At 47.5% G+C, this 21,748-nt stretch overlaps 1 protein-coding gene across 1 annotated transcript in view; it reads left to right on the top strand.

Annotated features, from left to right (window-relative positions):
• The first annotated feature begins 4,071 nt into the window (after window positions 1–4,071).
• Window positions 4,072–21,748, top strand: part of LOC8044002 (FMN-dependent NADPH-azoreductase) — a 48,921-nt gene continuing 31,244 nt past the window's right edge. The window contains exon 1 of the mRNA XM_040499341.2: window positions 4,072–4,317. The gene's annotated coding sequence lies outside the window, so the exon portion shown is untranslated. The remainder of the gene's footprint in view (window positions 4,318–21,748) is intronic.

Below are 21,748 nucleotides of genomic sequence, written 5' to 3'. Positions count from 1 at the left end.
GTGAGATGGATGGTTGATTGTAGAAGGACTCCTTGCAGGCTTGCGCGCGCTCCGTCCGGTAGGTTTTATCAGATCGAATGCTAGACTGTGGTGTATTCTAGTACCCCGTAGCAAGACGAAGGCTAGCTACAGCCACGTGATGTGGTCACGTTGGCGTGGTAAGTGAGGAGAGTAAGGAGGAAAATGAGAAAGAGGCGAGGCGTCAAGGGAGCATGGCTTGTGGAGGCTACGCGGCCGACGTCATGCCCTCACCCTTCTATCCTCCTTGGCCAGATCAGATTGGCCAGATCGCGTTCAGAAGATGGGCACTCTGGGGCTGCGTTCGAATCTTACTCGAATGGCGCCAAGTTATTTTGGCGGATCAAGTCACGTGATAATTCAGATGCAGCAACGCTGGACGCGGGTAGGTTTTCGAACGAACGGGTACGAGAACTTCACCCAGGAGTGAGATAGAAGCTGCGTTCCATTTACTTGCACCACCGTTTACTTGCACCTCCTGCGCCGGTGCAGAAAAGTGTAGGTATATGTATAGGCTCCTTGCACTGACGTCAGAAGAGATAGAAGTGAGATAGAAGCTGCGTTAGCTCCTTGCACTGACGTCAGAAGTGAAGTGAGATAGAAGCTGCGTATAGGCTCCTTGCACTGACGTCAGAAGAGATAGAGTGAGATAGAAGCTGCGTTCCATTTACTTGCACCACCGTTTACTTGCACCTCCTGCGCCGGTGCAGAAAAGTGTAGGTATATATAGATACGACCGGAAGTAGACCGCCCCACACTTTTCTGCACCGGTGCAGGAGGTGCAAGTAAATCGAACACAGCTTCTATCTCACTCCTGGGTGAAGTTCTTGTACCCGTTGCGTTCGAAAACCTACCCGCGTCCAGCGTTGCTGCATCTGCCTTGTCACGTGACTTGATCCGCCGGAATAACGGCGCCATTCGAGTAAGATTCGAACGCAGCCCCAGAGTACCCATCTGCTGACCGCGATCTGGCCAATCTGATCTGGCTCACCTTCGGGCGCAGCCATCTTAACGTCACGTGATCACTAATGTGGCAAACAGGCAAGATGGCGGCAGCCAGGGGGGTGCCATTTCCGCTGCAGGTAGTGGGTTCCGGTTTACCGCTCTGAGGTAAGACTCAAGCTCCTTGGTCGCCACCCTAAACAGCGGAGCGGCGGAAACATGTAGGAACCCTAGCGACGATGCTCTCCGGTTTCCACGGGACAAGAGGGGGAAGGATAACCCTTTCACCGGGACTCTCCTTGGAATGTCCCAGACGTCGCTTTTGTCCCTCTAAAAGATTAACCCGTCCCTCAAAATTCATACGAAAGCAGCTTCGCCGTTAGTTGCGGTGACCCGGCAGGCGTTCGTGTAAACACTACTGCGTGATGCCGGTTAAAAAACCCAGGTTAGCGGTTGTACTGCACTGGCTAAGTTTCTCATCTACAGCTAAGAGACAGGTCACCCGTTGAGGCGTACGCAATTTTTTTTTTATTTTTTTAGTTGAGGTGGCTCGATTGCTGTCAGACACGTAGCCAGGATTTTGTTTCGGGGGGGGGGGGGGGGGGGGGGGGGGGGTAAGGGGGGGGAACCGGGCTCCATGCCCCCCCCCCCCCCCCCCCCCCCCCCCCCCCCCCCCCCCCCCCCCCCCCGGCTACGTGCCTGGCTGGCGTGCTTCGGCCGCTTCGGTGGCTGGGACATCCTTTCGACGTCAGCATCGCCGCAGTTTTGCTCGTCCGGAGACAATTTATGTCACGATTGCGCCAAATGTCACGTGCTCTCCACTGGCTGCTCCCCGAGCGCTTGCCAGAGTGGGTCATTTATAACGAAAAGTACAGTCATCAGGCTCAAAATACAAAAGGAAATTGTGGATCATATTCAGCCTATTTCTGAAGGCGGCGGGTATATTTCAAAGTTCGTTGAAGTATCCCTTTTAGAAAGCACACAGTAAAGCAAAAATCAACTTCAGAAAATATCAGTCACGGTATCGATACTGTGATACCGAAATGAATGTCAATAACGAATATATATTCAACGGACTAATCTCGGGCTCTGATGTCACTATAACGTTAGCTCAAAAAAAAGAAAAACGAAAAAAAAAAAACGTGTTTTTTGTATTTTTAAGGAGCGTGTTGGTAAGATGTACGATAACAGAAAGTATAAAACAGACGAAACACAGAATGCACTCGTCTGTGTTTCGTCCTCTCTCTGTTTTATACTTTCTGATATCTAGTGTTTTTTTTGTTTTGTTTTTAGCGGAAGATTTTTTTATGGGGTGCCCTCACACAAACAAGAGGTGGTTTAAGGGTGGGTAGGGATATCACTGCAGGCGAGGGTTGCGTCGCCGTTGCCACGTCGTTGCCACATTTGTGGTAGTGATTTCCTGTTCCGCGTTTTTTTTTTCTGTTTATTTCCGTGTCGTCTGAACGACTGCAGTCTTGCGTGATCTCACCAGATTATAGAAGTGTCAATATGCACGTTAAACATTCCTGGGGTGTGTTTGGGGCGTATAGGAAATACTATGGGGATGTTAGACTCAGTTTAAAGGTGTGTTAGGGGCATGTCAGGTGGGTGTTAGGTGTGTGTATAAATTAATGCGCCAGATGCATACCATACCATGCTACGCAGATAAAAACGACAACTTAAAAAATAAAAAAATCGCAAACCTTTTTTTTTTTTTTTTTTTTTTTTACACATGCCGCGCCAGCATAGATTGCCTGTGGCTGGACTTGTGAGAGGGCAAGCGCGGATCTCTTTCAAAGCTGCATCAGATGCAAACCCGGTTTCAACTGCACGCTACACCAAAACAGCAAAAAGAAAAGTCAGTTACGTTTTTAGACACAAGTGCAAACATCCATCGGTGTCGGTGCCACGAACATTTGCGGAAATGAAATAGAGCGTCGGCATGAGGATTGACGCCATTCGATGTTCCTTGACCCAGAACTCAATCTAGAATCTAACAGGGTCGCTTTCGCTTCGAAGAATACTTTGCGCAGAACATCGGCAGTATTAATAATAAAAAAAAGAACTAAAACAAACAACAGATTTTGAATGGGATTTGTGTCTTACGACATGACCAGGCACGGCACCCTGGATATATTTTCGTTTTGTTTTATGCTAAAATCCTTCCGTTTGGTTTGCACTTTTGATGCATCTTGCATATGGGACTTCAGCAAAAATAAAGAGGCAAGAATAATAAGAAACAAAATGTGTTTCTGTTTTTTCCTTTTTTTTTTTTTTTTTTTTTTCTTTTCGGCAGCTCTCGGAGGGATTTCGGGGTCGGTTCTGAGAAGTGCAGAAAGCATGAAGCGGCGCTATCTCTTACAAGTTGCATGATTCACTTGAACTTAATAAAATAACAATCCGATTAATGACTTTTAGCAATATTAGGAAGATTGCGCCGAACTCTAATAGCATGTAAAGGGCTCCGATAGCGTAGAGAGCCTGTATGATAACACCAAGAAGCAAGCGATCGAACTGCTCGACCCCTCCTTCCCCGTTCCCGCTCTTCTTTGAGAACATTTTCAACAACACCGAGCGGAACGAGATAAAAGCGAGGCCCGTGGCGCCAGCTAGCGAAACACTATGCACACACCACTATGGGCGTTGCCGGCCGTGTGCGTCGTTTGTTGGCCCAGCCACCCGTGCGCCGCTCGCAACGTTGATCACTCTTCGCCGACCTTGAACGATGCGACGACGCTAATGACACCAAGAACACGACGCGTGTACGCGCTTACAAAAATAAACCGCCCCAACTCTGACCTTTCACGGAAAGTCGCCACATTATGTGATCTCCCCCCCTCCCCCCATAGTCAAATTAACCAACGACGGGTATCCGGCACTCCCCAGCGAAGGACTGGAGATTAATTTCGACCACCTGGAAATTTTTTGAAGTGCATCCGAAAGCTCGGTTACACGGCACCTTCTTCGCAATAAACCTCCGTCAGATTTTTTTTTCTTCCCGGATTGAGATCTCTGGTGACCACAAAGCTGACAGTGCGGTGGAACCTGCGGGATCGATGAACCAATGAACCGCTTTCCTTTCATCACCGGTCTCCGCGCGCAGGAAGGGGTGACAAAACATGAACACGTGGGGGAGGATAGACGTACTAGCTTTCACCCCATGGTCATCTGAGGGGTGAACGGAGTCTAGGGAGCTGCTCAAATGGAGAACGGGTATCGAGGGTGCGCAAATAGGCGGCGCAAGTGGGGGAACAAAATACACCTGAGATATAATCCGAAATGCGGGAGCCGGCGGGTGCCGCTGGCTGCCGCCGGTGCCGGAGTGTCTCAGGAAGTGCGGAGAGCGGCTACTACAAGGTATCTCTCTTTTTCGCTCCCTCGGCACGCCGCACTGGCCGCACGCTGCGTACTTGAGTGGGCTGGGAATGCTAGGAAACGGAATATGGAATGTGGGGTAGACCGAGAGGGGGGAGAGAGGGCGGGGCCGGTGGGATGATCTGGTCGTTGGTGGCCGGTTTTGGCCGACGCAATGTACCCGGAGTAGAGATTATCCTTCCGGGAGGAAAAACCCTGTGTGTAAGGTCGTCTGAATAACGCGTTCTGTTGGGATTCTACGAGGAGCGTCTCTGGGGTGTTTGCTGCGGAGTTTCGGTCGCCCGCCGAGCGCGGGCAAACGGCTTTTATTTTGAATGGGTAGGAGCGAAGGTCACGGTGGACTTTACAGAGGCACGTGTTCCACTCGTGTCGGGTGAGGCTGAGTTAGCCCAAACCAGGACCAAAACATTGCTTTAATTTAGGAGATGCTGGTTGGAAGGACTCGAAAATAAACTTCCTGGGAAGCTTCGTACCTGAGAAATCCCTTGCGAAGTTTCAGGCTGGCTGCCGAGAGCGTTTTCTTCATCATGGAAGTTTGGGAGTTGGGTTAGGTCAGGTTAGGTTAGGTTAGGTTAGGTTAGGTTAGGTCGCGTCGTGATATGACAATATAAAGTTAAGGTAGGTCGTCTGACTAAGACACAGATACAAAAGAAAAACGCTACACGGCTGCTGTGTTAACTGCAATGCTAACAATTATTTTCTAGTTTAGAGGATTCAAAAGAAGGAGTTGCGAAAAACGGACGATAGAATTTACGCCGTCCGCAAGGACGTAATCTCGCCAATCATAAGTGAGTTGCAGACGAAACTTTGCTCAAGGAAATATTTGTGTCTTTTCTTTCCATTTCTTTGGTTTGTTGTCTTACACGTGGCCGCACGGGGGTTTCCAAGAGCTAGGTTCCAATCTCCGACTATCCGACTCACGTGAAATAGATAGAGTTTGAGAGAGCACGACGAGCCAGTTACATTACAAAGGATGCTTTGGTTACGTCTATTAAAAATAAACAACGACAACAACCAACCTCCAAAAAGCGTGATAGTGCGTGTCTCTACTTTGCGTCAAATTGTGCTACCATCACGCTCGTAACTTGTCAAGAAAGGTTTGATTTATGCGGAAGGGGTCACGAAAAATAACTGCAAAAAACAACGACAACGTTAAACACGATTACACGACGAAGTGCTCTTATCTTTCGCGAAGGGCGAAGACGAGAAGTTAACCGCGCAGAAAAGAAAGCGACAATGCCGAGTCCGCGATGTACGTTTTCAGAACGTGGAAATCTCGAGGTAGTTATGTTGGAGATTGCGGGTAAGAAGAACGAAAGTGAGAGGCCTCGCATCAGGGCCTCTGCTCCGCAATAGCCGGCATGTGATGTTACGCGTCCGTCTGTCTGTCCGTTTAATGACTACTTTCGGTTCCCCCAGAGCGGACGCGGCACGAAACTCACGAAACTAAAAAAAAAAAAGAAAACAGGAGAGAAAGATAGAGACGACCTTGGGCTTATAAAAAGCGGAAAGGACCGCATGGTTGCTTAACTTTCCGTGAAGCTCCTGGTGAGGCACACGTGCGTTTGGTGGGAAAGGGTGAAGCTGAATCACTGCTCGTCGTCGCCGCTTCTTCTCTTTTGAGTGAGGTAGGACGCCGGTGGCACTGGCTGATCGAAAACTGTCCTCTCTGCTCCCGCAATCGCCAGTCAGTCGGTTGAGAGCATCGCTGACAGTCGTTCGGTCCGCCAAAGCCAGCTTCGGTACGTAAAAAGACAGCTTTGAATATTTTCCGTCTGCGTAACGAAGCTTTCATTCGTAGCCTGATTTTGTATGAGGAATCTTTATTGTATAAGAATGTTTTTTTTTTTTTGCTTTTTATTTGAAAATTTAGACTTATTGGAAAGCGGTTGATCCGAAATTTTGCTGGTAGATGACCCAGTAATGGTTAATTGGTACGCATGGTTAAGACTATTTATAAAGAGTAATGCTATATGCACTCCGGAGTGCAGCTCGGCCGGAAATTGCTATATGCACTACGTTTGTCTCATATAAAATGAATGATCACAACGAGCTTTCCAACCGGTGGCATAGCGTAGAGGTTAGGGTGTCCGCTTCGTATGGAAGTGACGCAGGTTCGAATCGCGGTGATCCTACTTTTTTTTTTTTCTTTTTTTTCTTGAACATTGTTTTGACGAGGCATTTGGCGATATTTATGTTTCTTTTTTGCGATGAACAATACAAAAAAAAAAAAAACACCGAATGTTGTCGACGAAACTTCGCAGACTTCGCAGATCGGGGACAGCGGGGCTTGGGCTGCCGGCTGGACGCCGCGAAGCGGCGTGTACTGGTTAACTTTTCTAATTAGCAGCCGCATACTGTCGCCGCGAAGCGGCGTGAACGCAGGCGGGGGGCTGGGTTAACGAGCTCCCCAGTGATACACGCGCAGTTCGAAAAAGGGTGGTCCGAGCGGCATGAGCTCTCAGCGTAGTGCATATAGCAATTTCCGTCCAAAGTGCACTACGTAGTGCATATAGCATCGCTCATTTATAAAAGAGAGCTGATGCAGTCATTACGTTGCAGAATTGCCTCTTTTTAGTTAATTAAGAGTTTCTATTCGGATGCGTATTTATAAAAAAAGGTGACGACATCCGAAAATATCAAATAGGATTAGAGCATCGGTACCGGTATTCGCCCAATCATAGCTTCTCCGAGAGTGCCCTTCGGTCCCCAAAGTGGACGTTTATGCGCGCAAGTGCCTCGTCTTACGATAAATAACCTGTCATTAATAGGACGATGTCACCAAGCGTTCGGCGCATGGGTGAAGCCGCCCTAACTTTAGTCATAGCCTCCTCTTTACTCGCAAAGCCTGGCAGTTCGATGACGGAACCATAAAGTGCCCGGTCGCAGATTTGGAGCGTGAGGATCTGGTAGGGCACAGATCATTTCTCGGGGAACCTGGTATTCAGCGCACAGATTTTGCAGCGGCGAGGACCCGAAACATGGTGTTCAAACCCGACGAGAAAAGAAGCGCTAGCGCGAGGAACGCGAGGAGCACGAGCGGACGTTCTATCGCTCGGGAGAAGTGTGTTTCGGCGTCTCGCCGCAGCGGGGCGCTCGTTACATGCCTCTCCTCTCATCCGTTGTCTGCCGTTTTACCTTTTCACTTGTGGCGGCCGCGTCTCGTGGCGATCTGCCAGGATTTGTCAGTATAGAGGAGGCTAAGCTTTAGTTTACAGGAGCCAGGCGGCAGTACCCGAGACGGCTCGTGCCTTCTCGCGCTCTGCATGCGCAGAGCCCGTGCAAAATGACTAAAGTTTCATTGTTACATCGCGGCAGCGACGGCGTAACCAAACTGGCTGGTGAGATCGGTCTATTGATGGAAGAAGTTAGGATTGCATAAGGAGCCGGACAATAGTATACTATTTGGTCACGCTGCCGCTGCGGCCTTGAAGACGGAGGCCGTCCTCGCCTCGGTCTGCTAACGTCGCTGTCGTCTTCTCCAGTTTCGCGGTCGGTGACTCTCGGGCGTTCTAAAATCAAAACAAGAAAATGCTGCTCACAAATAAGGTGTATTTGTGATATTCACAACAGTCTTGGGTAAGCTACCTTTTAAAAGTAATTAGTTACAGTTAGTTTCCCAACTATGCAATTAAGTTGCACTTAGAGTTAGAAGTTACAATTACAGTTTATTTGGCAGAGTAACTTGTTTACTTTCAAGACACTCGAATTTTTTATACGAGTGTATGAAATGTGTAAAGAACAATGCGATGCAGCCGCGGCACTGTCCAGAAACAGCGGTCAAGACTTTCTCCGAGGTGCTTGCAAAGATTGGGATGAAGAGGACTTCCAGGACACATACTCTTTTTTGTAGTATTTGCAGCGGGCAGTGAGGTCATTCCCGCTACATCTAATCAGGTCAAAGCGTCTTTCAGAACCCGACCGCGGTAACGCTTGGCGATCGTCACTCGTGACAAAATCTTATTTGAACACGATTACGATCAATTTTCATCAAACTATTTCTTTTTTTACTTGTAAAGTCGTTTCTCTCTCTCGCTCTCACACACACAGACGAGCAGACCGGTCCATTACAAGAATCGGGATGGGATTGGGTAGCCAGAAAGTGTGGGACTGGGAGATGCAAAAGACCGCTAGTATCAAACAAATTCGAAGAAAGGAATTAACACAAACAGCACAAAGTCGTCTGGAAATGTGTTCAGATTTTTCCTTTTAACAAAAAACGTCGACTGCGGGCGCACGGCCCATCGGAGAGGGCGAGTCGGCCAATGCGAAGCGCAAGTTCGTCTGCTTCTTTTGTAGGGGTTGGGGTGACGTCAGAACGCGCAGCTCTGATTGGCTCTGAGTGAAGAATAGTGGGTAGACCTGAAAGCAAGATGCCTTGGGGTCTACCCACTATCTTTTATTGAGAACCAATCGGAGCTCGGCGTTCTGACGTCACCACAACCCCTGCAAATGAAGCAGACGAACTTTTGCTCCGCATAGAAACGTTGTATGTGGCTCGCTTTTGCGAAAGAAGCGTGCTTCGCAACTTCAAACGTAAAAAAAAAAATAAAAAAAAAATGTAGTTTTGTTTTTTTATTGCGCGTTTACCCGAGCGTGAAAAGAAAATGAAAAGTTGAAAAAATGTCTGCCATCTGCGCCAATGCTTTACAGCGAAGGTAAACAATTTCATTTCTTGTCTTATTTTCTTGATTCTACTGTCGGGCTCAAAATCAGTCACAGACTCAAGCCCGCTGCAGCCTCAGAAAAGTAGGGCGAAGTTTCACAACATGTAACTGTATGTTTGCCGTTAATTTTTAGTTACTTCTACAACAAAGCAATTAAGTTATCGTTACAGTTACTTTCAATTAATGTAGCGCGTTACGGAAAAAACGACAAGTTACTGTATCGCGATACTAACCCAATACAGCGTTCGTTGTCTGTCGCTGGAGCGGGGGTCCATATCACATGAGCGAATGACGTTTTAGCGAACAGCGCCATTTGAGCGAATCGACGTTTTAGCGAATAACGGTGGCTCGCGTTAACCCAGCCCCGCGCTGCGTTCCCACTCGGCACACCCGTAAACGTCGCTTCGCGGCGGCCGACTATTCGCTGAAGTGTCTTTCGATGAAAAGTCGGCGTTCGCTAAAACGTCGTTCGACCGACTGAGTGCCACCTGCGCATGACGACGCCTCGTGTTCGCGCCTATGCAGATTCCGAGCGTATACAGCTATCGTTTCCAGGCTGTGTACGTGGAGAGTTTTGGAAGTTTTCATTCGTCGCATATGTCTCACGTACACGGAGCTATTCAAATCGTCACGACGCGGGCAATTATGTCACGCAACGAGAAGAAAGTGGGTGCTGTCGTAATCCGGGCCAACCGCTTCGGCAGCTTCCTGCACGCGCAGGGCTGCACGCACGGAATTCAATGCCCGCTATAATGCGCGCGTGCCTCGGGCATATTTCGCGGTCAACTTTCTGCTTTGGCGGCTCCGCAGGAAGCCGCGCACGGGGTGATGGAACGCTCTTTCGGGTCGCGTGTCGGCACGAACTACGTGCTCTCCGCCTCATATACGTATTATACTCGTACAGCGAGCAATGCTTTCGAGGCTCGGCATGTCTACAATTAATAATACATTCGAATGCCGTGGTAATACTGCCAATGTATCATACAAAAGACAGTCTGCAAACACTGGCGTGTTTCCTCCTCGTATGTCGGTCACATCGGTCATACACAAACTACCTGCAAATATGTTACAAGCATGATACGAAGCAAACATGCTTGCAGCATGCCTGAAGTGTCTCCGCAAGTAAGTCTGTCATCGTGTTTGCTGCGAACACCGTGTATTATATGATATACGCACTGTGACTGCGCCTCACAGGGCCGACATACGAGAAAGAAAATGACAGGAATATCCATTCGTGGATTCTTAGGGACTGCGTTAGGATGACCGTTGGGAAACGCCACACAAAGTCCCGCTTTGGGCTCGCTCCCCGTAGCTAACTTTCGTTTGTCAGCTACAGGGAGAGAGGAAGAAAGAAGGGGATAGGTTGACGCGTGCTGACGCCAGCGCTTCGGACCAATGGGAGTGTCGTACGCGCCACCCTCTCCCCATCCGTCTCCCTCTCTCCCTGTAGCTGACAAACGAAAGACACCGCCGGGTTTTCGGCAAAACGAGCGTTCTAATGCTGGCCTTGCGTCAGGCTGTCTTCAGTTTTGCAGGGCAAAGTCCCGGTCGACCAACATATTCAGCACCTATACCTTTGCGCGTATTTCGTCTTTTTTGGCCATTCTTGCTTGAGTATACGTTAGTACGGGCCATAAAAGGCAACGAAGCAACGAACGAAGGCAACGGAGTATACGTTAGTACGGGCCATACAACGGCACGATGCCAATGTATTTTGACAGGCGGAGGCAAGTCGGGCTGCCCTTCATTCGTAGTTCGAAAGCAACTCCGCAAACGGCGCTCGTTACTGGAAAAAGGTCAATTTTATTGGCATTTATACGGATACGAGGTGTGCGCGGGTGTAGCTTTAATCAGCCCTCAGAATGGTAGAGGGCACGAGTGCCTATACCTTTGACTGTATTACCAAAAAAAGAAAGAAAAAAAAAAAAAAGAAGACAGAGCTGTCTTTGTGCTTTTTTTTTTCTTTGTTGAGATACACACACACACAGACGCGCGCACACACACACACACACACACACACACACACACACACACACACACACACAACACACACATATATATATATATATAGGGTGGTTCAAGTCACCAGGCTCGATCCAAAAAAGATCGTAAAAATCGACGCCTGCACGTAGTCATCTAAACTTTCCTTCAAAGGTGTATTTCACAAATCGGTTTTTTCTTGTAAAATTACGAAGTGTAGTTCTCTTTTAGTAAAAAAAAAAAAAAAATAGAGCCAAGAAACTTGCCAGGGTCTACGGCGGGCGGCGACTCGGACCACCAAGTCCAGTAGCGGGGGGTGTTTGGCGTTCGTATTGATAGATGGCGTCGGGAGCAGCGCCTGAAGGTGCGGCCGACCGGGCCGACCAGCGAAAGATGCAAGACGACACGCGGACAAAATCCGTCAGCACACGTTTTTTTACTTTAAGTTTGGCTTTTATTGTTCGCATTTATTTTTTAACCGAAGGCACATTTCAAAAATATTATATTCATTTTAATAAACCACGGTGGTCGCGAGCCGTCGCGATAAAGAGGTAGCGCCATCTATCAATACGAACGCCAAACACACCCCGTTACTGGACCCTTGTCGTCTGCGTTGCTGCCCGCCGTAGACCCTGGCAAGTTTCTTGGCCTTATTTTTTTTACAGAAAGAGAGCTACGCTTTGTAATTTTACAAGAAAAAAACGACCTGTGAATTACACCTTTGACGAAAAGTTTAGATTGCTACGTGCAGGCGTCGATTTTTACGGTTCATTTTAGATCGAGCCTGATTTGAACCACCCTATATATATATATATATATATATATATATATTTCTGCCCTGGCGAGCTTCAACGCTCTTTGTCTGATCGTATGGGAGAGAAGAGTAAGAATAGACGTACGCTCAGATTGTTGCAGAACTCACAAAAATATTTTTTTTGTTATATTTTATTATGTAACGGAGGAAGCGCTTACTCAGAATGTACGATTCCGAGCACGCGGCTTCCGGATATGATGTCAGTGACGTAATTGATGCGTAACCTCCAAGGACACACGTGTCGAAGTCAGTCGCCTTGCAAGAGATTGCGCGCAAGAGTGCGCTTGGAGCTATAAGATGTTGCAAGCTTTTGATAGGTTCCACGGGTTTGCCGACCCTTCGAGCATTTGGAAATATTTGACGAGGTTCGACTTTTGAACAGCCGTGCCCTGCTTCCACCTACGCACGCATTCACACACACGTTCACACATAATGACACACACATACACACTCACCGAAAATCGAATTTTGGAAAAAAATGACCGCATCTCCACGTGGTGAATGATGTTGATTGGGGCGAAGCTCTTGTGGTGCTTGTCTGCGTAGACGCTGAGCCGCAGCATGCCGAGCCTTTCGTTCGTTTTCATCCATGTCAGAAAGAGAATGTGTGGTATGGAACGTGGTTATGTACGCATTTGAGCATTTGACTGCAGCGCCCTCTTGTCTATAAACGTTGAGCCCATCCATGCAAAGTTTAACGCGATTATATACGGATTTGACTGCAGCGCTACATGCAACGTGTCATCCATGACATCCCCAGCTCTTGAGTTACTACCAGATCTCAGAGCCCCCTACTCAAATCCATTGGGGTCTCCCCGCACAGGTTCGAATCCTGTCGACTGCGCAAACATTTCTTTTTTTTTTTTTCATCATTTTTTTTGCCTTACACGAGCACGTGAGCACGTGAGCTCACGAGCTCACGAGCACGATCACGAGCACGAACACCAGCAAGATCGATGTGAGCACGGACGCCGGACGGAGAAGGCTAGACCCTAGAGGGGTATCCACACGAAGGAGAAATCCGCCCCTTTTCTTCGCGGAGCGCGCATCACGTGAGACATACGTCATCCCTTTCTGACTCCTCGCGGCGCGTTCTCCTCCGTGGCGGAGGCGCGGAGGCTTCGTTCTGTCAGCACGAAAGCTCCGCAGGTGCACGCGGCGAAGCCGGGGACGGAGTTTCCCGGGTTGTCGACGTCACGACATCCGTCCGCGGAGTTCTCCTTCGTGTGGATACCCCTTTAAGGGGTATCCACACGAAGGAGAAATCCGCCACTTTCCTCCGCGGATCGCGCATCACGTGAGACATACGTCATCCCTTTTTGACGCCTCGCGGCGCGTTCTCCTCCGTGGCGGAGGCGCGGAGGCTTTGTGCCGACAGCACGAAGGCTCCGCAAGTGCACGCGGCGGAGCCGGGGACGGAGTTTTCCGGGATGTTGACGTCACGACATCCGTCTGCGGAGTTCTCCTTCGTGTGGATACCCCTTAAAGGGGTATCCACACGAGGGAGAAATCCGCCCCTTTCCTCCGCGGAGCGCGCATCACGTGAGACATACGTCATCCCATTTTGACGCCTCGCGGCGCCGTTCTCTTCCGTGGCGGAGGCGCGGAGGCTTCGCGCTCTCAGTATGAAAGCCCCAGGTGCACGCGGCGGAGCCGGGAACGGAGTTTCCCGGGTTGTTGACGTCACGAGCTCCGCCCGCGGAGTTCTCCTTCGTGTGGATACCCCTTAAGGAGCTTCGCCCCTAAAAACAAATGATTGAAGCAGTAGTTTAGTTCAAAGTCTACAAAATGGTTGCCAACGTTTACGCAGTACACAAGAAATCAGGGATCTGACAAAAAAAAAATTGCAGCGGTGCATGAACGCGTACGAGAAATACTTTGAAACACCAACATAATTTAGTGTTTGTCAGATTTTTTTTTTTTTTCTGTATAGGTATAAACGTTTTGGTCAACCTTAAGCGATACCGTTGCATTTCCTGTAAACGACGTAATTTTAGCGATGCCCTACGTTTCGCGTAGGTCATCGACTCGAAAAAATATCGCGAAAAATTGACCATGCAAATATCGCCCATTGTAAGAAATACATAGGATATACCATTCTCAACCACGAAGTTTTATGGCCGCGAAATGTTCCCGTAATCCACACTCCGTAAAGGTCGCAAAATATACGCATTGGGCCCGCAAAAATAAAGGAAGTAGTTTACATTGTAGTACCTATGCCTATCTGTCTATTCGTGTCTGTTGTTTTTTAAACCATAACGGCAGTGATCGCGTACTGCAGAATCCCTATGGTAGCTCCCTCTCTCGATAGTGTCCTTTCCAAGAACAACTACAGCACGTCTGCCCACTGTTATTTTTTTTACCACTTTAGTGGTACGTAAGTTCTCCAAAACCATTACGATAATCTTTTATCCGAAGTGTCGCTTTTCAAACCCATTACGGCAGTCTTTTCTCCGTTTGTATTTCGTTTTAAAATTCAACTACGTCGGCGATTCCGTACTCCAAAAGCCATTAGAGCAGTCTTCCCACCGTGTCTTTTTCCAGAACCACACGTTCGGTGGTACACCAAAGCCACTACGCCGTGGAAACCTTCATAATTATTATTCAGGGTTGTTGACGAACACACTTCTTCATATTAATGCACCTAATGTAAAAAAAAAAAGAAAAAAAAATTAATTATTAGCAAAAAAAGAAAAAAAGAGAAAGCTCGATGCACAAATTCCCACAGTCGATGAACTACAGATTGGCGCAAACTTTTGGGGCCCTCGACCTTAAGATACCCGAACAAACTACGGCGACCCCCCCCCCCCCCTCCTTCTCCTCCCGCTCCCCCCATTCAGAGCAGTATCAAAGCTATCAGCGGCTGCGCTTTCTTAGGACTCCGCGACCCTCACTTTGCGCACCCTTGGACTAAACTAACAAACGTGTATTTGTTGGGCAATGGTGTTGCCGAGCGCCCTCGTGAGTGTGCCATGCGTCGTTGTGGACGACATCGAAGGTACAGGTGTTGGGGAGGCTAACCTTTTGGACACTTTATGTCGGTCCTTACAATCGGCGTCAAAATGATCAATGTTCTTTCACGATCACTAGAGCTAAAATATACGAACGTTTGAAAGCAGCTTGACGCTGTTACAGTTGTGCTGAAGATGCCACGCGCCTTTCCTCAATGTTGCTTCGGGAAACAGCTAGTTTCTCGTTCGATCGATGCTTTATTGGCATCACACTGTGCGACACGCTGAAAGTCCGAACGCGCCCTTCTTTGATTTTGCTCATGATGATGCTTAGCGACGAACGTGTACACCCACCGAACGACCAGCCGTCACAATAATTTATATATTTATTAATTTTATTCACGGCACACCAAAGGCCCAATTAAGGGCATTACATGAAATGGGGGGAGTACATTCAGTGTAAGCACCAATCAAAACAAAATCATAAAAAAAACAACGTCAACACACACACACGCGCACACACACGCGCACGCGCACACACACACGCGCACACACACACGCGCACACACACACGCGCACACACACACGCGCACACACACACGCGCACACACACACGCGCACACACACACACACACACACACACAAATCCAAGATTACGGGAGAGAAAAGCAAATGCAAAGCGAAAACATGTAGATAAAAGAAAACGGATGTGCAGATGAAGTTATATTGCTAGCATGCGCGAAAAGAACCGAAAAAGTCATGATTCAAAATCAATGATTACGAACGATTACAATTGAAATTTAAAAATATATATATATATATATATATATATATATATATATGTGCACTTTGACGCAAAAATGACAGAGTAAAAAAGGCACCAGAACAACAAAACAGCAAAATTCAGGATGCAGTGGGAGGTCAGGGGGGGGGGGGGAGGGGGGGGGGGGAGGGAGGGAATGATTGGAAAGAACATTACGACACATTTTTTTATCGGGTATGTTGACAATGGCTTCGGGAAGACCGTTCCAGTTCTTGATTGCGTTAGGAAGTGCTGAGCTATTAAATGCGGCCGTGGAAACCAAAAATGCGTTTGAAGCTTTTGTTATTATTTTGACGATGAGATTTTCCATTTGTCGGTTTTAAAAGTAATGAGCCTGATTGACCGGGATTAAAATGCAGCCGATGAAGCAGACAGAGTTCCCAGATTAAGGGGCGAGTTTCAAGGGGGTGAATAGAGTTAAGCTGTGCTAACAAATCGAGAATAAGGTGATGATATGAACCGATCGGCGCGGTTTCGGACAGAATCTAGTTAATTAATTAGGTACTTCTGGTGCGGGTTCCAAACAGGCGAGGCGTACTCTAGTTTAGAGCTAACATACAAGTATTATAAGCTAGATGACGTAAATGGGCGCGTAGCCAAGAGTGCGTGAGGAGTCAGCCAAAAATTGTGTTAGTATGAGTGATCCAGGAGAGATTAGAGGTAAGATGTGCACCAAGGTACTTGTAAGAAAGGACAGATGGGAAGTGGACATTTTTTTAAAAAAATATATATGAAAGGCAAGACTGAACGCTTTCTAGTGAAAGAAAGCATATTACATTTAGATATGTTAAGTTGCATTTGCCATGTGGTACACCAGTCAAAATCCCTATAATATCATTGCGAAGGACATCATGATCATTTGGTTTGTTAATGTTTTTGTACAACGCAGCCGTCAGCAAAAAGTCCTATGGTTGTTGATTTTTTTCCGGTAGAAATTCAAGAACTCCAGCAAAAATAGGGGTATACACAGTATTTAATGGCGGCCTAATATTTGAGTCAGTCGCTGCTTCCTTAATGTACATTCAACACCACCAAGATCGTGGTTCTTCCTAGGAGGTAGGCGGAGACTCTCTGAGCGCCGCGCTCAAATATAGCTCCGAGGGAACACCACCCATTCACTGAAGGCCATATTCGAGCTCATTCACCAGCGCATGCGCCGAACAATCTTCAACATATCGTCTGCTGGAAGAAGGTCAGTCATCATAGTCCGGTCTGCATGTTGCGAAAGCGCCGTGGAAGCTCGACGTCAGCACGTATCGGGCTGTCGTGGAGTCGTGTTTTATTTTATATTCTGCTGTACGTGCTTGTTTCGTTTTGCACCGTAGAAGGGCCGAAGAAAAGTGGTATTCGCCGGCCGCCATATTTTACCGCGTTGCTTACTGCGCATAATATTGTCACGGGTGGTGACCAAAAACAATAGATGAACAGGAAGAAATAAACGTTTAATGTGGCGAACTTGTGCCAAAAATAAAAGAGTACAAAAGATAATAACAAAGCGTCGCGGGCGTCGAAGTCGGCGAAACCGCAGGATCGAGCGCTGGGGCGAGACTGACTACAGATCGCCACGCGGAGCCCCTTATGTACACGTGTGGGCTTCTGGAATAATCGGCGTGGAAGGTTCGGCGTGTAGAACATTCGGACCTCGAACAAGCACCACGGTTCTCGAATTTACCAGAACATTACTTTACAATATGCCTTCGCGGCCAGGAATCGAACCCTGGTTTTCAGCTTGGAAAGCAAGCGCGATAACCGTTAGGCCACGCGCGCGCCGCCTACTTGGCCAGCTGCGCGCGCGGCAATATACCCAAAGCGAGCTCTCACGAACCGTCTGCTATTTAACAAGAATCTCGATGGCGTGCGTGGAATGCATAGTGGAAGCACTGCAGAAGCTCGCAGCCAGCACGTGCTCAGCAGAAACGGAAGCACGTGCGTACTGCAAGCATGGGAAGATATTTTTAATAGTCGCTTTTAGACATTCATTGTCACGTCAAGTACGTTTGTTTTTTTTTGCCTTCTCATGGTGGTAAAATTTTAGTATCATATTCTGGCATCTTTAGGTAAAATACCTATATTTTCCTGCCAACCGGAATCGAACCTAAACGTCATAATTGTTTTCGTTCAGGAGCAGAACCGAAAAAAAAAAAATTACAATGTTAGTAGATCGTTTCGTTACCTCGATACCTCCGATAACGATAAGATGCATGCGCAAAGGAGGTGGCGGCGGAGTATCGGGTATCGTTATCGGAGTCGTCGGAATGATGTGCGATTTTCGGTTCAAGGCGAAAAATTGGGAATGTGGAACGTACGTACGTCGCGAAAACCAGCGTAACTTGCGTACATTTTTTAAAGGGGCATATATTCTAAAAATTAAAACGAAATTCCTTTTTTATTTTGTTTACTGCTTGCATATGTTTGTTGGTTTTAAGTCATAACTGCATCGCGCCGACCGGAATTAATCTTGGACTGGGATAAATAATTTTAGATTGGAATCTTACCAATCGCATATCGTTTAGTGGGCCAGAAAAGAAAGAGGGTAGAGAGTAAAAAGCCTTTTTCGGTACGAAAATTCGAAAATATAGCGGACTATTTCGTACCTCCTTTTCTTCGAAAGTTTTCCCCCTTTTCACGATGATAGATCCGCGGTACCCAAAGCCTATCCCAGCTCAGGCTTCGGACACGAGCACTGCGTCACTCGGACGTATGCGCTCGTCAACAATCAATCCGCCGACGAATATTGGAATTCGCTTTCGGGGCCAATGAGTGCCTTGACGGCACTTATCGTCGCTTGCGAATGACAAGTTTCATGATGGGCTCAGAAAGGACGGTGGGAGCTGGGAGTCATCCCCTCCAGTGCCCAAGCGCGTCACGACCATGTGATTTCTCATTTCGCTTTTCAGCTGAGGATTAAAGCTAAGTAATATAAAATAATCATTTCATGGCCCTTCATTTTTTTTTTGCGTTTTCAAGTAACTCAGCTCAATGACAAAAAACGAAACGAAACAAAAAAATACTGAAGTGCTTTTTTAGAGTTTTTAAGCAAGCATTTGTGCATGGAAACCTTGCTCTGTTCGTCGAGCATTTAGGCGTTCACTCGCATTTAGAGACATCGCAACGCTAATTGTTACCTTCTTTTGAAATAGGCGAGGATGCTTCATCTAGAATTAGAGTTTAACATTGACCAACTGAATCGTGCATAAAAGCCGCGCTTGCAGGAGAGTTGGCAACGTCATACAGAACTTCACGAATCGGCACAAGAAGCCATTGGGGTTCCTTGGAGCCTAGTCAGCGTGTAACAGGCTTTCTCTGCGCTAAAATTTATTTTAAAGACTGAGAGGCAAACCCACAACAGGCTATTGCTTTTGTACCCCAGAATTTATGAACAGATTTCAGCTTCGCCCTTTTCATTTTTAACATTTTGATTAAATTATAGTTTTTTTTATACTTTCTTTAATTCCGTTATTAGCATGCGAATACGGACCGCTTCAAACCGGTATGAACCGCTATTTTTTTTATTGTTTTTTACCCTGGAGCTGATTTGGACATGATCACCATTTTTTCTGAACCGGAATGATGCTTGACAGAAGTAGGGTGGTGATTTGGGCCAGTTGGTAACAGTTAAACATGATGAAAAACAGCCTCAGGTAAACAGGGACGCAGAACGTGTAAAGAAAACGACAGGACAACGGCTGACTCGCAACTGAAGTTTATCGAAAGAAAAGTGAACCAAAGAAGCTTGTTAAACAGATTACACACAGACAGATTAAAAGTACAAGGCCACCAGCCGACGAAATGTGCAGATACATCGCCTCAAAACTTTACACTCATGTTTGAATGCAGATAAAGCACCTCCCTCTCAGATAACGCCACCGATGGCTCACTGACACATCTGTCTGCCATCGAATATATAATGAACGCTTCAATTTTCTCTCGAGTCATTTTCTCCCGGTGTCTGCCCACAACAGCTACGTTATCAAAAGAGGGGAGACAAGAGCAATCTCTGCAATGTAGCGGTAGAGGTCCCCCTACCGTGCTCTCTCAGCCCGCCGTTCAAACATCTTCCTCTCCGACCGACATAGGGTCTTCCACAAGATAGGGGTATTCGGTAGACGACACCCGTTGTAGTACATGTCACAAACGGTGTTTTGCGCTTCTTTGTGCACTTAGCTTGCGGACGTTTTTCCGCGCCTGCACTAACTCTCCCACATACCTGACTCATTTTTTGTGGCTGTTATCTGAGGCTGTTTTTCATCAAGTTTAAATGCCTTGACAGATTTGCAGCTTTGGTCTATATGACAGAAGTCGTCAATAATGTCGCCTATCTGGCAAAAGCCGAGAACAATGCCGGCTAGCTAATTCCGCCTATTTGGCAGAATTCGCCAAGACGCTCTCTAGTTGGCGGTCGAACGATGTCGTCGAATAACGGTTTCCCAGAACCAGCTGACGTTCCGCAACTTTTAAGAAACTCGTTGATGAGGCAACGGTTTCGTCGTTGCCACACCACAAAAAAAAAAAAAAAAAAAAAAAAAAAGAAAGACACACACCGCCTTGCGTTGAGGAACCCGCAGACCGCTGTGTTTCGATCGCGGTGAAACATGTTCCCGGAAACCTGATTAAATCAAAACAAGCGATATTTAGAGCATGGGCGCCGAGTCGCGAGGGGGAGGGTCCTGACCTTGTACACGGCAACTGTGCAGAGAAGCCCCGTTTGGATTGCTTGGCTTCGATCCGTCTGTGCCAGTCTGTGTTCGTTCAATAACGGTCGTTGTTTGTGGGCGGAGCTCTTGCATTCGTCAGCGAGGGCTTCGCTGTTGCCGCGTGCTTCACGTACAGACGACGCGTGACACGCTGTCGGAGTGGGCGCTCGAACTTAACGCGGGACCCTCCGCGAGAAATAACGACAACAATTATACCAAAAAAACATCACACGATAGTATTGACGAAGCCTTTCACGACGATTATTTCGGAGACCTTTCAGATTGCAGGTAAGCACGGCGTAGGTAAGAAGTATATCTCGGCACAGTCCGATCGAGAATACAATATTTTTTTCTTTTCTCAGTTATAAATGACGCATTATTCAAGTTGTTTCGGCCCTAGCAATTAAGAAAGCCCTCAAGAATAACCGTCTAGTTTCGAAGAGCTCCAGTGTTTTGGGAATTGAAGGTAAGCACTGCGAAGCGCAGAAGCACGTACCACACACTGCACTCCGGAGATGTAAACGTTTTCTCCCACTTATGTGCACCGGTTAAGTGTCTCGCCGTAGCTGTAATCTTTGGTTTCTCGATTGCGCTAGAACACAGGGGTGAAATTTGAGGATGCAGTCGTTACAATATGTTCCGAGGGTCGCGGCATCTTGAAGCTTGAAAGTCGCGTGGGCCTTTCAGGTTTGCGGGGGGTTGAGAGGGAATACTTGCCATTCGGAGAATGCGCAGGACACGAAGCGTTGCCCATGTGCGAAACAGTAGGTGCTAGTTAAACCTCGTAAGGATTTATGCAGACACCTATCTCGCAAACTTGTATTTTGATTTAATTTGCTCGGCCACCCGGAGTGAATACAAACGCCGACATTGAGCTGATCTGCTTAAAGGTGCCAGAATCGTCGTGGATCTGTTGTGCGAAGTTGGCGGAAGCAAATCAGTGAAAGTTGACGGGAAGAAGGGCTGGCAGTCGCTATTGTCATCCATGTGACGGGCCGTGGGTTGAAAGATACTTTGAGGCGTCAGATTCAGTCCCGTTATGAACTTTACACGGCACGCAGGTGGCTCCCAGACGGAACGCAAGTGTTCATACAGGAAACCCCCGACAAAATATAAAGACTAAAATAAATATAAAAATTACTTTTTTTTTTCTTTTACTGCTGGTATGTTGGTTTGGTTTTTAAGTCATAACTGCATCGCGCCGATCGGAAATTAACTGAAAATGGTACCAAACTAGTTTAGGCGGACCTACAGGTCCTTATTTTATGTCTGCGGTTGAAGGAACAGCTAAATGTAGCAGCGGTGATAGCGTGCAACTCTGCGCCTAGGGGAGATCACTACAAAGAACCGGTACGTGCATGCCTGTTGTCAGGGCTGGCCCTACACCATCAAGTACCCTGCACGAACTCCGGCCTTGGCACCCCCCCCCCCCCCTCCCCCTCTTTTCTCCACGCCCCTATCTACTACGTAGGATACCACGTTGC

The sequence above is a fragment of the Ixodes scapularis genome, unplaced genomic scaffold (genome assembly GCF_016920785.2).
Source record: "Ixodes scapularis isolate PalLabHiFi unplaced genomic scaffold, ASM1692078v2 PGA_scaffold2__306_contigs__length_199485367, whole genome shotgun sequence".
Classification (NCBI taxonomy): Eukaryota; Metazoa; Arthropoda; class Arachnida; order Ixodida; family Ixodidae; genus Ixodes; species Ixodes scapularis.
The sequence above is the reverse complement of the archived record's forward strand: the minus strand, read 5'-3'. Positions and strand labels throughout refer to the sequence as shown.